Genomic DNA, 7,723 nt, shown 5'->3' with positions numbered 1-7,723 from the left:
ATGGTGTATAAGACATGAGATGTAGCTAACCTCGACGGCAAAGAACAACATCGCCCATTGTAGCCCTCTGTAAGTACATGGAAAGTCAATGTTAACTACAACAGGGTTAACATCCACCAAAAATAGCAAATGGTAATAAAACGGCAGCATCTGTAGTGACATCTTCATTTCGAAAGAGTAACACAGTAGCAAAGGGATGGATTAAAAAATGGATACAACTGTTAATTGCAACAGGCTTAACAACATCTTAATTCATGTTTTGTAAGTTTGTAGCCATGAAATACAACTCTTTAAAAATGGATACAACTATTAATTGTAACAGGCTTAATGGCCATTGAAACCGGTACTGATAAAAATGCAATTGGCAGGGTTAAACATCACATGACAGGTGCTGCTAGAGCAGATAATGGCCTAGTTGTCTATAAAAAGGTAGAGAAAATAGCTAAAACGTGTTAGGCATGTTTACTACAACATGCTTAATACATCGACCGTAGAAAACATAGCCATTAATTGCAACTGGTATTGGTAAGATTGAACTGGTGAGTATATACTTGGTAAGTCCTGAGAGGTAGTTGCTGGGGCACTTCATCTTGGCCAGAGCCCGCCCAAAGTCAGCGACGATGGAGCCAAGCTGTTCCTCCGGGTAGCGAAGCGTGAATCAGTGCCACTAACATGTGTACCTACAGGCAACCAGTAAATGGTAGAAGTTAAACTGCGATTGCAGAAATGATGTGAAATACTGTAAGACATGGGATGCAACTAACCTCGACGGCAAACAACAGCACCGACCGTTATGACCCTTCGTAAGTACATGGACAAGAATGTTAAGTAGAACAGGGTTAGCATCAATCAAAAATAGCAAATGAGCAACATTTCTAGTATATCTTCATTGCAGAGAGTAGCATGGTAGAGAATGGACAGATTAAAAAATGAATACAACTGTTAATTGCAACAGGCTTAACAACATCATAAGTCATGTTTTGTAAGTTTGTAGCCATTGAAATACAAATGTTTAAAAATGGATTCAACTATTAATTGCAACAGGCTTAATAGACATTGAAACTAGTACTGATAAAAATGCAATTGACATAGTTAAACATCACAACAGGTGCTCCAAGAGCAGAGAATGGCCCAAATGTCTATAAAAAGGTAGGGAAAATAGCAAAAATGTGTTAGGCATGTTTACTAGAACATGCTTAATACATAGACCGTACAGAACATAGCCATTAATTGCAACTGGTATTGGTAAGACTGAACCGGTGAGTACATACTTGGTAAGTCCCGAGAGGTAGTTGCCGGGGCACTTCATCTTGGCCAGAGCCCGCCCAAAGTCAGCGATGGCGGAGGCGACTTGTTCCTTCGGGTCGAAGCATGGATCAGTGTCACTGACATGTGTACCTACATGCAACTTGTAAATGGTAGAAGTTAGACTGCAATTGCACAAATGATGTGAAATACTGTAAGACATGGGATGTAGCTCACCTCGACGGCAAACAAAAGCATCAGCTGTTATGACCCTGTGTAAGTACATCGACATGCATGTTAAGTACAACAGGGTTAGCATCCACTAAAAATAGCAAATGGGCAGCATCTTTAGTGATATCCCGAGTCATGTATTGTAAGTTTGTTGCTGGTATTGGTGAAATTTGAGCTGGACATGGTAATATTTGAACATCACATAGTGTGCAGTACTGAAATAAACAAGGCACGGACATGCTTAATACATCAACCATACAAATCATAGCCGTTGCAAGTGGTATTGGTTAGATTTAGCTGGTCAGATCTTACATGTTAAGTCCTGGGGGGTAGTCGCTGGGGGACTTCATCTGGGCCAGAGCCTGCACCATGTCGTCGGCGGCGGCGGAGGCGAGGTGTTCCTTCGGGTCAACACGCACAACGGCCATCGCGCCATGGACCGCCATCAGCTCCTGTCGGTGGGGATTTGGAGGCATGATGATGTTTCGCTCGCGCCATTTAAGCAATCAGGCTGGGGCCGTGATAGAGATCGGTGGATTACCTGACTGGATCCGAGCATAATGTAGATGTGGTTGAAGCTGTGGTTGTGGCGGCGGTGGTTTGAGATGCCAGTAGGGGAAGGCGCGAGGGGGGGATACTGAGGATGGGGATGTGGTTGGAGGAATAAATTCTGAAATCGCGTGCCTAATGAAAATTTCGCTACGAAACTTGAAACTTGGGCGGAGGAACACACAACGCAGACGAAGCGCGTAAAATACTCGTGTGCGAGAAAAAATAAAGTTGGCAGATCCCGTCTCCAAAAAAATCACACATTTACTTGATTTTTTTGGTCAATAGTACGCCTGATTTATTAGGAAACATCACACAGTTAACTGACTTATGGATCATTAACGCAAAAAACACAAACGAGTACGACATAGAAACCGTGTGTTTTGTGATCTTCTAATGATTAACGCAAAAAATGCACACGGGCACACATGCTAATCAACACTCAAAGCCCTCAAAGGATGCTCTTACCGACATTGTACATTAATACTACAAACTTAAATTACTACTGGTAATTTGCCATAAGACTACAAACTTAAACTACTTCTCACATGCTGTCATCAGGCCATGCTGGCCAGAGGCCGGCGTTCTCCTTCCCGGCCTTGTAGGCGGCAGCCCACCGTGCTTCGATCTCCGCCAAGCTCTCCTCACCACGGCGTGCAACCTCTTTTTTCTTGCGGCGGCGGGACGCTCTTTTTTTGATTGCTTTCTGCCTTTTCCGCTTCTTCTGTGCGGCTTTGGCCGCCTCTAGATCCACCACCCATTCGGCCATGGCAGTCTCAAAGTCCGCCCATGTAAATGTCTGGCCGCCGGCGGCGACGAACTCGGCGCGGCGAGATGCCATCGCTTCATTACCATGTGTGCGGTCGCGGGCGGAGAGGAACGCGGTGCGGCGGGATGCCATCGCCTCCTTACCAGTTATTGTGCGTCGCGGTGCCATGGACGACGCCTGGAGAGAGCTCTGGGATGGAGGGGCCGGGAAGCCATACAGTGCGGTGGTATTCAAGAGCTCAACGACAAACCACAACAGAAATTTGGCTTCCCTTAAAATTTTGCTTGTTCATTATCGCACATGGTTCATCTCCGTCGCTTTCGGAAACAGTGTGTGCTGAGCCTATTGTGTGTTGCGTTATGTTTGGCTGGAACCCCAGTCACGCGGATCGCGCGTGTGCACTGTAGGATGCGCCGCGATCGAACGGCAATCCACGTCCCTCACATCACACCCGTGCACCTGTAGCTGGATTGGATTTATATGTGCTAATTGCCTAGAAAATACACATAATCCCCTAAATATGGTAAATGAGCCCGAAAAAATACCAAATTTGAACACGGTGACTTGCAGGGTGTATGTTCGTCCAGGGCAAAGAACGAAGAAAATTTGGATTCCCCTTTAATATTGGTGATTTTCCTCTCGAAAGCGTGGAATTTCTTTGGTGATGGTTCGATTTATGAAGGTCGTGCATGACAACATTAGTCAAACCTTCTAATTTTACCAGTGCATGGTGAGGTCATACCATGGCACACCATGCCAGGCGTCATGCTTTTCAAGCATTTGGTTTCAGTTTTTCTATAGTTGAAAACCCAATAAACAAACATTTTTGGTTGACTATTGCCACACATTTCATTGAAATATGTGTCCCTCCCTTAAAAGGCATAAGAATTTATTAAATGACACGAGCATGGTTTTTCAAGCTGTTCTTATGCACCCTTTCATACACCGATTGTTTGAACTTGAATTATGTACATTAATGCTTAGAAAATGCACATAACCCCCTTAATATGGCAATGAACCCCGCTGATGGTCACCCCCAAGGGCTCATATAATGCACCAGTTCGCCTTGGGTTTCAGCCCTCCCACCCAGGAGTACAAGCTCTTTCGGCGGTTGACACACTCTCTTTCCTCCTAGCAGCGCGTGGAGGTGGACATGCACACCCTAGGCGACGCCGCCGGGTGGCGCCACCACTCGTTCCTCTCCCCGTGTCACCCGACGAAAATCTCGTCACCGGTGTCGATGGACGGCAAGCTGTACGTGGTGACCAACGGTTGGCCTAGACACGAGATTCCTAGAAGAATACTGGCAATCCACGTGGCTACGGAGTCATGCCGCACATACGGTCTCCCGGATTACGAGTATGATCACTTCGATAGCCCACCGGTGGCAGGGGCGGACCTACGTTCACACAACCGGTGTCATAGGACACCGGGTAGAAATTGCGCTTACATGTATACTACTTCGTATTTGAGGCTTGGACACGGGTAAAAAATAAATCTGGACACCCGTTGGACTTAGTTGGAGCGAGCTCAGGCACGGCCCATCTAGTTGAAGGCCCATCCGGCTATCGATCGTCTTGAGGGAGCAAAGAAAACAAGATAGCGGTCGATTGGATCCTGCGCCAGTTCGGTTGGTGCCTGCTTGCCTCCTACCGTCGCGCCGCCGCCCCTCACCCCCTGATCATGGAAAACGCTTCCAAACTTCGGCCGGCCCTCACTCGCAGCGATTCGATCCCACCACAATCGTACGTTCCGCACTGTATGCCCAGTTTTTTTCTCTCCCTCTCTGTCTTATCTTTTTCTTCCACCTCCCTCCCTTATCCTCTTCCTCCCGTCACTCCCATCCCCTCCATCTCTATTTCTCTTTCTCTAGCGAGAGAAATCCCCCTCCATGAGATTCAGCACCGGCCGCTGCTACTAGCCATGGCCGCTCACCCAACCCCCTCGCCCCTCCATCCTTACCGTTTTTTGCTGCAAAAGAGAGCGAGATGAGTTTCCATGGTGGCTGCGCCGCGTCGACGGTGGGCTGCATCGACGGCGACTGCGCCGTGCAGCTCCGTGGTGCTACAAACCGCGGTTACAAATGCTGGAACCGTGGCTTCCAGATGCTGGAACCATGGAGGAAAATTCTGGAAGTCCGCATCTGCTAGTGGTGACCATGCGGGGTGCTACAACCGGTTTGCCAGATGCTGGAACCACGATGCCCTTTTGCTGCAATCGGGGAAGCCCAGAGTTGGAATCGGCATCAGTAATTTTGCTGCTTGACATGCGATGTGCTGGAACCGACGCGCCCTCGCCATCGACGGCAACTTTTTTTCGTTGGAACCAGTCTGTGTTTTTGCTGGAACCAGTTAATTTTTTGCTACAATCGCCCACTGGGAGCTTTTCCTGCTAACTTTGTTTTGCTAGAACCAGCTTTAGTTTTTGCTGGAACCTAATAATTTTTTGCTTCAACCGACAAATTGTTAGAGTTGTGTCGAATATAGTGCACAAGATAGGTTACAGTTGGACTAGGAGTTGTATTGTGTTTATATAGAATGTGGAGTTGTGTCCTAATAGGACACTTGTATCCTAGGCCTCTCATATATAGCGGGGGTAGACACACGATGTAACCTATGGCAACATAATAGCACCGGAACGCAGGGGAAGCCGGCGGCATGTGCCGGTGTCCAGGGCGACCGGGTGCGGTATTGTAGCGGTGTCATGGGGAGGAGCGCCCATAGTCAAGCCCCGGGATTGTAGCCATACCGGTGAACCTCGTTAACAAATCTCGGTGTCGTGCTCGTGTGATTGCTTGGTCCTTGGATGATCAACAGTATGCCTCGGATTTATTCTAACAAATGGTATCATGAGCTAGGTTATTCAAAGGCTGTGGATTGTTGATCTAGAGGAGATGGAAGGTATCGTTGGAGATCTGCAGGATTGATTGCAGTTGGAGCGGAAGAAAAGCGGCGAGACGTCGTTGATAGTTCTGCGAGGAGCGATCTAAGAAGCAGATGTGCTCGACGGTTGTGACCTTCTCAAAAAAGCCAATCAGAGAGAGGCGTGTTGCTTGGCCGCAGCAGGCGAGACGTGCGGCGATTGTGGATCAATTAGGCGAGCGTCTGAGGCGGCGCATATGGAACATCGACTCGGCGGCGGCGTAATGCGTGTGAGCAGCAGGCGCGACGCATGCGCTGGTCGCTAGCGAGCCAGGCCCATGACGGGCGCGGCGGGGCTGTGGCCGAGGCCGTGTGCGTGCGAGGCGTACGTACACACATCTGAGATTTGCTTTGGAAAAAAAGAGGACCGAGTCCACCTAGGACACGGACATAGGCAGATCGAATCGGCAACAAGTAAATTCATTGATACTTATCCATCAAAAGGCAGGACAAAGCATAGCTAGCATCGGGGTTTGAGCCAAAGAAGAGCAATCACGTGAAGGTCAAAAGGAATCCTTGTTTTGGATTTTGCTATTAGTACATGAGGGTGTACCACGTCAGGTTTTGCTTGTGTACTTGGACATCATATGAGGAGAGCTCAGATAATTTTTCATACGGTTAGCTGTACGAAGAACCATGGCTTCAACGGATGTCAGGTTTGAGGTGGAGAAGTTCACGGAACTGAAAACCTTGGTTTATGGCAGATAATGATGGAAGATTTGTTGGCACTACAGGGATGCTTGAGGGCGTTGCGGGAAGTCATGCCAGCTAAGATGGAATTATTTGTGATGGATGGAAATTCGCGAAAGATGATTTGGGAGCCTCGAGCGTGTCATACAGCCGAACAAGATCAGCTTAGTCGGACTAGATAGTCTGACAGATCAACGTGAGTCGATTGATACGGAAGCCGGTGGTGGAATTGGTGCTGATGATATAGGAGCGTGATGTTGATGGTGACCAACTCTTGGGCGTGGAAACACATGGCGCAGGCCCGAGGCTTGTGTGGCTTCGACAAGACTATGGCGTGTGGTTGATTTAAGATGGCGTACGCATGTGAGCTTGAAGTCGAGGGGACGCGAGGGGTGGACTGATCATCTGCCATGGAGTCATGTTGAAGGTGGAGCTGGATTGAGGGGCTACGGCGTAAGTCGACAGAGAGTCGAAGCCTATTCAGCTGGGAAAAGCGAGTGACATGCAGTTTGGACTGGAGCCCAGTGGTCTGATGGAAGCATGAAACTCGTCATCGGTCGGTGATGATCGGTGGTACTCTGCAGTGGGTGTTGAGTGGTGTGGGTTTGCGACCCTTGAGACTCGACCGGGACAGTGGAGGCTCGACGCGGTAATAGCGGCGAGGCGTGCGGTATGCACGGACATGGAGACGGGCCAGGGCTCTGGTGGTCATACATGTGGTGAGACAACTGCGAATTTGACTCAGGATGACTACAAGCAACGGTGAAATTCCTTCAAGTTTCAGACAGACGGTCAAGAAAGGAGCGATGATGTTGAGTTCAGGTAACTCTTATGTGTGACATCCAATATGTGAGTTGTTCACTTTCACGCAGTTCAGTGATCAGTGTGTGATAGCGTTGGACTGATACTCTGAAAGTTGGGAGCACAAACAAGAGTAACAAGGAACTTAATTTTGCTCGAGTGTTGACAGTGGTCAAGAAAAGAAGGGACTACAAGTTGTAGGTGGAGTCATATGGAGTCTTTGGAGTAGCAGCGGTATTCATGGGATAAGCTCAGGTCCAATGTACATGGAAGTTTGACGCATTGACGAATTCAAAGTGGTGGAGAATATTCGCCAAGGTGGAGTTTGTTAGAGTTGTGTCGAATATAGTGTACAAGATAGGTTACAGTTGGACTAGGAGTTTTATTGTGTTTACATAGAATGTGGAGTTGTGTCCTAATATGACACTTGTATCCTAGGCCTCTCATATATAGCGGGGGTAGAAACACGATATAACCTATGCCAACATAATAGCACCGGAACGCAGGGGAAGCCGGC

The sequence above is a fragment of the Triticum urartu genome, chromosome 5, assembly GCF_003073215.2.
Source record: "Triticum urartu cultivar G1812 chromosome 5, Tu2.1, whole genome shotgun sequence".
Classification (NCBI taxonomy): domain Eukaryota; kingdom Viridiplantae; phylum Streptophyta; class Magnoliopsida; order Poales; family Poaceae; genus Triticum; species Triticum urartu.
Note: the sequence above shows the minus strand (reverse complement) of the source record.